Below are 9,922 nucleotides of genomic sequence, written 5' to 3' on the forward strand. Positions count from 1 at the left end.
TTCATTGAAGATATAGATACAAAGTTAAGGCTGTGGTCATAAGAAATAAGCAACCAAGTTGCAGGAAACAAGAGGGATATATTTGCACATACCAGTGATGTGCAATCAAGCCTCAGTCAGAAGACCATTTGGCTAAGTAACCAAATGACTTACCCAGTAGGATTAGCAGTCTGAGAGCTTTCTGCTATTGTGTACCTATCGGGTCCTCTGCTATTAAAAACACCAAACTAAAAAGAAGAACAAAAAATGAAAAAGCCCTCATCTCTCTCATACTTTTTTATTTTTGATATCCACTCTTATTTTGGCTTCTTCACTAGCCTGTATCTACTGAGGGATGTAGGCATTCTTCTTTTGATTTTACAATAATTTTTAGTACCTAGCCCTACCCAACATATGCATAAATGCTTCATTAGATTGGAGTCTAAAAGTATTTTAGTATTTGTTGCTTGTGCTGTACGATTAGTTCCATCATTCACGTTTCTACTTTTTCACTCAGTGACTCAAACGTTTATTTTAAAAAAAGGAAGATATTCCAAACAAAGGCACTTCCTGTTCAAACTTTTGAACCCGTGCCGCTTTGCAAGCATGTTTGCATGCCACATTTTCTGTAACTATTCAAATCAACTAAAATTCACTTGCTGGATATTCTCCATTTATATGGGAACATTCGTTTACATGAATACAGAAGGCTGTGACTACCATCATGGTGAATATTCACTCTGCAGTTTTTGCTCAATTCTAGTTCCTATTATTAAACTGAGACTGCCTCTCTAGTTTAATAGGAACAAAAAAGTCTTAAATGCTTCCATGCTTGAGAGAAAGAATTTGTTTCGGCTGAGGGCCCTTCTTCAAGGGTGTATGGTGGCCAAAGGGAATAATGTGGCTGGAATTTCCAAAAGCAGGACAGCACTGCCTTTGCTACCTCAGACTTCAGTTGTTCAAGTAAAGCAAGGGGTGATGTAGAAAAGGAGAACAATTCAGTATTATTAAAGCCTTATGCAAGAGGCTTTCTGACTTTGGTTAAGCAAAAGTGGTCCACCCTAGGAGTTAGGTTCTCGAACCACCAATTTTTTTGTTTTGTTTTTTCCTTCCTGCTTTGTTCTGTTTAATTATCCAGTCATTTTCACAGTTGAGAGTGGCTCCTGTGAGTATATTTCTAAGATGGGAAAGCAGAAACTTCAACAAGACTGGCAGCATTTGTTGTCTTTCTTCAGGCACTTCAGATTCTGATTGCAGGTACACAGTACGACTCACCAGATACCTTGATTACGTATATAGCATAATACAGGTCAGCACGTGGACATGCATGTATATGGAGAGGCATGATATTAGAGTGACTAACACAATTTAAATACAGGCCACATCATTACCTCATCATCTTGCATCACATATTTGCCAAAATTCTCTTCCTTATATTGGTCATGCTCTCTCCTGCTCTCTATGCTGAAAGCAACGTCAGACTAAAGTCTAAATAAATCACCAGCAGGTTTCACTCTATATTTCACAATTCCCAAAACTGTTACTCCTGGATTTTGGTGATAATGGTATCTGCTAAAAGGATGTTAACAAGTTTCAAAAACATATTTACTCTTGCCAGTCAAAGGAAGTTCAGAAATTACTTTTGCACAACACTGTAGCAAATATGGAGGTCACTTAAGTCATCAGTGGACACCTCGTTTTAAAGTATCATGCTGGAAACCATTCCATTTAACAGTTTATAATTTGTAGGTGAAATCAACATCTTAGAAAGCATTTTACAATGATGAATTTTGTCTTTGAAGTAGGCTGGTATTGTTACCTCCATTTTACATAAGGGAAAAGCTGTGCCTCGAGTTCTGAGCACTGGTGTCTCCGAAAAGAGTCTGAAGAATTTGGAGCTAATCTGTAGTACTAAAAACAAAAAGAAAAAAAAGAAAATCCTAGACAAGTTGTTAGAGCACAAGACCTAGGAGTCACTGGGTGTGTCTACATATGGATTTACACCATCTTAAATTTACTGCACAGTAAATTATTGTGCAGTAAGTGGGAATAGGCCAGTGTCTACACATGCAGGTGTTAAAGCGCATTAACGCTGTGTTTTGACTGACTTGGGACTAAAGTTAGCCTCAATTCAGTCCACACATGCAGTGTTACTGTGCAGTAAGGTTTACTGCCTTACTGTGCAGTAACTAACTAGACATAAATTTGATACGTGCATGATGCAGGTATCAAATTTATGCTCAAGTTGGTATAGGTCACCATATTTGCTGCACAGTACGGGCATGCATGTGTAGATGCACGCCCATACTGCACAGTAATTTTGATTACTGCACAGTAAATGCACACATATAGACATGCCCAGTTAACTAAAGCAATACTAACCACCCACAAATAAGTGATATAGAGCTGAACATAGCAGCCCCTGTCCCTCCTGAGCTATGCTTATGTGTTACCTGTACTCCTCAAGGCTCAGTGCAGACATGAGGCAAGCTCCATATAACTTTCCAAATGAGAAAGAAAAAAAAAAGCCAGTGGAAAACTGTGAACAAAGCCCAATATTTCAGATTCCTGATCTACACTCTAGATCTCAAACCCTCTGTTACATCAGGGCTACAGGTTATACAGAAGGGACAGAGTAGGGAGGAAAGGGGGCAGGGTTCTAAAGGAGCATTATACATCTACCCTAATCAAAATGGGATCAGAGGAAGAAAAAGTTGAGGCATTGTGGGTTAGGATACATGGAGGTTGAGGGGAAAGGGACTGGGTGGTGGGGGTCTGCTACAGACCACCACATCAAGAGGAATAGCTAGACTTGGAATGATTGAGGCAGCTCCCAGAGGCCATATAGTCTAGGGATGTGGTTGTCATGGGGGACCTAAACTGCCCTGACATCTGTTGGGAGGAACAGTCAGCCAAATCCAACCGTTCACGTAGGTTCTTAACCTGAGTGTAGAACCTTCACCTAATGCAGGAGGTATATGGTCCCACTAGGGGGAATGCCTTACTGGACTTGGTGTTGGCTATGGGAGAGGACCTGTTAAGGGAGCTGCAGATTCATGGTCATCTTGGGGACAGTGACCACCAATCAATTGAATTCACCATATGGCATAGGGTGGGTAAAATAACTAGTAGGGTGGAAGTGCTTGACTTTAGGAAGGCTAACTTCAGTATGCATAGGAGTCTAGTCAATGATGCACTGCAGGACAAGAGTATCGGTGAGATGGAAGTCCAAGAAGGGTGGTCGTTTCTAAAGGAAGCGATCCTTCCGGCACAGAGGGAGACTATCCCAGTACGAGGGAAAAGGGGGAAAGGAGCCAAAAAACATCCTTGGCTAAACAAGAAAATCCAGGGGATCCTAAGGGCAAAAAAGAAGGCATATAGGCAATGGAAGCAGAGGGAAGCTACCAAGGAGGAGTACTTACTTGGCCTGCACTTGCAGGGAGGCAGTTAGAAAAGCCAAAGCAACTACAGAGCTGAAGCTGGCAACACAAATTACGGACAACAAGAAGTCTTTTTTTTAGGTATGTAGGGGGTAAAAGGAAGGCGCGGGGCAGCATAGGACCCCTACTGAACAAGATAGAGGATGCAGTACAACAAGGACAAGTGCAGAGTGCTGCACCTAGGGCACAAAAATATCCAGTACACCTACTGGCTGGGAACGGACCCTCTCAGCAGCACAGAAGTGGAAAGGGATCTCATTCATAGTGGACTCCAAGACGAACATGAGTTGTCAGTGTGACAAAATCATCAGCAAAGCTAACTGCACTTTATCATGCTACAACAGATGCATGACAAATAGAATCAACGAGGTGATACTTCCTTTCTACGAGGCATTGGTCAGACCACAGTTGGAGTACTGAGTCCAGTTTTCAGTACCGTACTTCAAGAAGGATGCAGATAGACTTGAGAGGGTCCAGAGGAGGGCCACTCATATGGTTAGGGGCTACAAGTACAAGCCCTAAGAGGAGAGACTAAGGGACCTGGACCTCTTCAGCCTCCACAAGAGAAGGCTGAGAGGTGATCTTGTGGCTGCCTACAAACTCATTAGGGGGATGCAGTAAGGAATCAGAGATGCTCTGTTCACCAGGGCACTTCTTGGGGTAACAAGGAACAATGGTCACAAACTGCCAGGGAGCAGGTTTAGGCTGGATATCAGGAAAAACTTCTCCACAGTAAGGGTGGCCAAAATCTGGAATGGGCTTCCAAGGGAGGTGGTGCTCTCCACCTTGGGGGTCTTTAAGAGAAGGCTGGATAGGCATCTGGCTGGGATCATCTGACTCTGCCTAGGCAGGGGGTCGGACTTGGTGATCTGTTGAGGTCCCTTCTGACCCTAGCATCTATGAATGAATCTATGAATCTTCTTCTGATCTCTGTTGACTATGTACATGCTGGAATTTCTTAAGCACTCACTGGCTTCTATTCCATCCAAGAGAACACAAAACAACGGCAGAATTTCCTTATGCCTGAAGAAGGGTGTTTGTGCCTGAAGGCTTGCAAAGAACAATTTTTCCAATTATTTAGTTGGTCTAATAAAAGATATCATATATATCCCCAAAAATCTTGTCTGCCTTAATCACACATCCACATTTTTCAAAAGAAAAAAAAATAAGGATGAACTAGAGCAATTAGATTTTGTGAGGGATACTGAGCTTCATCTATATCTTTAACCTCATTGATAGCCCTTCACATTTTATTACATGATAACTACCACTTTGTGGCAGGGATTGAAATGGAGCATTGGGGAGATAAAGTGATAAGGTGACAGTGAAAAACTGTTTATGTAAATTTTAGCTGCGTTGGCTTCAGTGGAGCTCATTTATACCAGCAGAAGACCTTGCTTTTCAATAAAGCCTTCAGTAAAAAAGACTCTAAAAAAAGCAGGGACACTTTTTTTGTTTTGCAAATGGTCTTAATATATAGTTAATTTTCTATTAGAACTGATCAGAAGCTTTCCAATGAAACAAAGCTTTGTCAGAAAACTTTGCTTCATTAAGCCCCAAACATTTTTGTTCAAAACATCTTTGATCATTTAACTTTTGTTGAACCCCAGGGCAGAGTTCCATTGTCACCTTGGATGACTGCCCCATGCTAGCCAAACAAATTGGATCTCTGTTTCATACAGTTCAAACTTTGGTGGACTTCATATAGAGAAGGGAAAAATATTTTAAGGGATGAAAAACATGTGATATGATTTTCTAAATTTAGACCCAGCAAAAATGGAATTGGTTTTAGAAGTGGCTTTGTAATGAAAAGTTAAATGTTTTATGGACAGGACCTGGTAGATAATTAAAGATGCCTAGTATTTCCTTAATTTTTCTCTTCACAATTAACCATGTGGTTGCAGTCACGTGAAACAGAGAAAGAGGCTCAATTTTTCCAGTTCCATATTATATTTGTACATATTTTGGGCACGTTTATACGATCTGTCCACTGTGCAGTTGTTACTGCACAGTCATTTAGTACTCACATAACCAAGTACTAAATGACTGTGCAGTAACTGGTGTTACTGTGCAATAGCGTCCTGGTATGGTTGCCACTTGTTACTACTGCGCAGTAACACTGCATCATGGTTCATGCTTGGTAATGCTACTGCACAATAGCAATGAGCTGCTGCGCAGTAAGCGTCTCAGGTAGATGTGCTCTTTGAGTCAGAGACAGTAAAAAAGTCTGTTAGTAGAACAGCATGTTACAAATGTACAATCATTTATAGGACAATAAGTGTCAATTAGGTATGTATTCCATCCAGTCAAGTACAGTATCAGCCATCTACTGGAGAACAAGTGAACTTCGACTCATCTCTTTCTTTTGTAATATCCGTGTGGAAGAGAGAGTTTTTGCTTTGGGTTTATGTTAGGGAAAACAGTAGGGCTGTGCGAAATTTTGCGAGTTGTTTCATTCTGACTGTTTCGAGCAATTTCGAGGTGAAACAGCAAAATTGGAACAAAACAAAAGCGGTCAAAATAGCCCCGAAACAGAATGAGGCTTGTCAAAACGTTTGGAAAATCAAAACATTTTGACCATAGGCTGGGGATGGGAAGTCAGTCCAGCTGGGCTGCTTTCCCATCACCAGCGCAAGATCCAGCAGGGGACCGGAGGCAGCCCAGCTGGGCTGCTTTCTGGGACCACCTGCTACATAGCGGTGGGAGCAGGAGGCAGCCCAGCTGGGCTGCTTCCTAGGGCCCCACACTACATTGTGATATAGCACGGGACCCTGGAAAGCAGCCCAGCTGCCTCCCGCCCCTGGACCAATCTAGCACGGGGAATGGGAAAGCAGCCCAGCCGGGCTTCCTCCCTCCCTGGCGTGATGTAGCTGGGCTGACTTCTCAGCCCCAGCCCCAGCAAAACTCGAAACAGTGTCAAAACAACCTTTCTGTTTCGATGGAACAGAATGGAACAGCTGTTTCAACCTGAAATGAAATTCGAGACGAAACACTGTTCCCTCAAACTGCTGAAACTCAAGGCAAAATGGAACGGTGCCATTTTGCACAGCCCTAGAAAACAGGTCTTGATCTGTACCAGTGGGTATTACCTCAACACAAATAAACAATATCATAGAACCAAAGTATTTGGGACTTTTGACTTGCATTGAAATGCAGTAGTGCAGTTTGCAACTGCCATAAGGTCCATAGCAAAAGTGCTCACATCATGGCCTACTCAGATTCTAACAAATCTGCAAATTATGGAACCCAAGCAAAAGAGGGCAGTGCAAGAAGCACTATTGGAATATGCAGATGTACTCAGCCTTGGAAATTATGACTTAAGATATACAGGTTTAATAAATCACTAGATTAATACTAGCAATACCAAACCTGTTAGTTAGTGGCCTAGAAGAGTACCCATCCATTTCCAGCATTAGTCTGATGAGCAGCTGCAAGATATGGAGGAAAGAGGCATCATTAGGCCCTCTGTCAGCCCACGGGCAGCCCCTGTACTGTTATTGCAGAAGAAAGGGGTAGGTATGTGGGTCTGTGTGGATTATCATAGACTGAATGATGTTTCTGTTAAGGATGCCTACCCCTTACTTTGAATTGGTGACATAAGAACAGGCCAGTTTACCCTGGTGGCTTCACAATTTTCAACAACCAAAAGGACAACTGGCTGGATGGTTAGAACAGCTGGTTGAGTTTGACTACCAAATAGCATATTGCCCTGGGAGACAGCACAATGCTGATGCCTTGTCCCATAGGCTTCAGATAGTGGAAGTTGACCCTAAAACTGAAGCATTGGGGATACAGCCACTGTCAGCAGTGGAGACAGCCAGGGGCAAACCAATCCTAAATACACGAGAAGCCAGAAGGTTGGCAGATTGGTGTACAAGACAATGGGAAGATGCTAACATTGAAAACCAAAAAAAATAATAGTAAGGAGTGGCCCACTGGGTGCTAGCCACAGGCAGCCCACCTCCCCTGCCTCCTTAATAGGGCTGAACAAGCCAGGCAACTGGCAGCATCTGCAGCCATGGCTACTGACCCCGCTCTTCCGCTCTGCCCCTACATGCCACCCACCCTGTTGCACTGCTGCCCAGCCCATGCTGCCCAAGCTTAAGGCATGCAAGGCCCTCAGACAACTGGGATGAGGAGCTTGCTGCATTCCCACTCTCCCCATAGGGATCTTCTCTGAGGAGGTAGCCCGAGTGCACCGCCACTGCAGCCCAAGTGTGCCCCTGCTGCACATGCCCTGGCCAGCGTATGATGACCTGTTTGTGCAGGCCGAGGGGTGCCCAATCCCCTAAGCCCTGCTGCTGCTGATCCTCCTGATGCACCGGTTGAATCTGCGCACCTGGTATGGGGCCATGAGCTATGACAACATGTGAGGCAAGTCGAGGCTGCCCCACAACCTCAACCACCACCTGGAGGGATACCTGTGCCAGTGCTACACGTTCCTGCCCCCTGCTGCCAAGGAGGACATCGCCGCCAGCATCAACACCTTCCTCAGGATGTGAGAGGCCCAGGCTCAACCAGCTGCAGGGGCACAGGCTGCTCAATACATTTTTGCACTGTTTCCTGCCTCTCTGTATGCTGTGGGGGAGAACCCAGAGCCAGGGGAGCACAGGTGGGCCAGATAGGAAGTGGGGACAGGGGCAAGGGCTGGGACAGAGCCAGGAGGGTCCTTCCCCCAATGTGGGGTTTACTACGTGTCTAGGGCTGTTTGCACGGTCTACCCTGTCAGTAATGGTATGCAGCTGAGCCCGGTGTCCTCAGCCCATGGCACACAGCATGCAGGCACGTGGCCAGAGGCCCCCTGGGAGAAGCTGGTGCTGCTAACGGCCAATGGTGTCATGGCCGGCTATTCCTTGTAGCGGGGTCTGGGGCTATGCAGCTGGTGAGGTAGCTGCTGGCCAGGGCTCCCTGAGCTGCTAGTGAATTGAGCACCCAGAGGCTGGGCAGGGTGGGACGCTGAACACCTGAGGGTCCCTCCTCTGGGGATGTGTCACCAGATGGGTCAGGGAGAGGCAGGCGCTCAGATAGGCTGCCTGTGCTGGTGTAAACCACATGGCTGCGGCCTGGGTCCCGGGGTGCCAAAATACAGGTCAACTGTCACAGAAAGGGCATAGTTTTGCAGGAACAACCAGACCAACAACTGTGTTCGGTCATGGGCACCCACTGTGCCCACAAGGCCTTGACCTTGATGCAGCACTGCCACGCCAACCAGGAGTGCCTGCGGTCGCACACCCCAGCCAACAAGGCCTTGTATATGTGGGTGTTCAGGTGCCCACTCCACTATAGCTCCCAGAAACCCCCAGGGGCTGGGAAAAAAGGAAGAGGAAGCTTGAGGCTGGAGTTAAAGCAGAAGAGGGAGTAGAGTGCATATGGAACCCAGTAAGCCCTACACAGAGAAGCATACAGTGGAGCTGGAGAAGGACTGAGGGCTGAAGGAGCTGGACTCAGACTTAGGGGCAGCTGCAGGATGTTTGAGCACTCTAGGGACTAAAGGCTTGTTTGGGGACACCTCCGGAGATGTGGGGGAGAAAGTAAGGTACTGATTGTATGTTACCACAGTGCTGATATTTCTTTACCTTTTACCTGTTTCCTCCCTTTGCCTGTTTGCTTGCGGCCCTAACTCCTATGCTTCTGGTGCCAGTTTCTGGGGCTGCAGAGTTGGCACAAATGTAAGAGATAGGAACCAGGAGATAGAGATAGAGATAAGAGATAGGAGATAGAGATAAGAGAGAGGAACCAGGCCATTAATTCTCTCTGGACATTCAAGCCACAGAAAGTTTTTTTTGGATAATGTAACAACCTTTTGTACAGTTCTGCTATGTTTCTCTCTTCAGGAATAGGAATGGGAGTTTATGGATGCCCTGACATGTTACCAACATGTTGATGCATGTTACAGAACCACTATCACAAAACGCTACCCAGGAGCTGTACAATTTCTAGGACAAAGAGAAAATTCTGTTCACCAGTTACGTGTACATTTCTCCTTCCAAACATGTATTTCCTGAGAGCCTTTTTACTCAGTTTCCCCCTCAAAACCACCAGTTACAGATGCAGGATTTAAAATAAAAAAATGCTTTCCATGTTGCAATTAATATACTTTTGATGAGAGACCACTGTGAGACAGTCAAATCCTATCGTGCTTGCCATAATACACACTTTCATCAAGCAGACTGCTCCTGTACCAAAAAGCTTACAGTAATCTCAGTTTCTTGTTGGCTGAAAATCATAGACAGCAGAATTTCACTCTACGATAATGGTGCATATCAAGATTGCATCAGTGAAAAATTGGTATGATATCAAAACCAGGCTCACTGTCTATTCTGTCTTTTGATGAAAAACTGAAAAGGCAGAGGAACTCAGAAATTAAGCTCTCCAAAATGACAGGCAATACTGAAAAAAAAAAAATCACAAATAACTGGCAGAAGCCTGTAACAATAACATAAGAAATGCATGTTTGGCAAGAGTGCATAACTGATTGAGCATAACTTTTTTTTTTTTTTTTT

General features: G+C 44.7%; 1 long non-coding RNA gene across 1 annotated transcript in view; it reads right to left on the reverse strand.

Annotated features, from left to right (window-relative positions):
- Positions 1-314: 314 nt before the first annotated feature.
- Positions 315-9,922, reverse strand: part of LOC109299165 — a 13,091-nt gene continuing 3,483 nt past the window's right edge. Inside the window, exon 2 of the long non-coding RNA XR_002097786.1 lies at positions 315-1,890. This is a non-coding gene — a long non-coding RNA (uncharacterized LOC109299165). The remainder of the gene's footprint in view (positions 1,891-9,922) is intronic.

Source organism: Gavialis gangeticus, unplaced genomic scaffold, assembly GCF_001723915.1.
Source record: "Gavialis gangeticus isolate Ggan-Ray unplaced genomic scaffold, GavGan_comp1, whole genome shotgun sequence".
NCBI lineage: Eukaryota > Metazoa > Chordata > Crocodylia > Gavialidae > Gavialis > Gavialis gangeticus.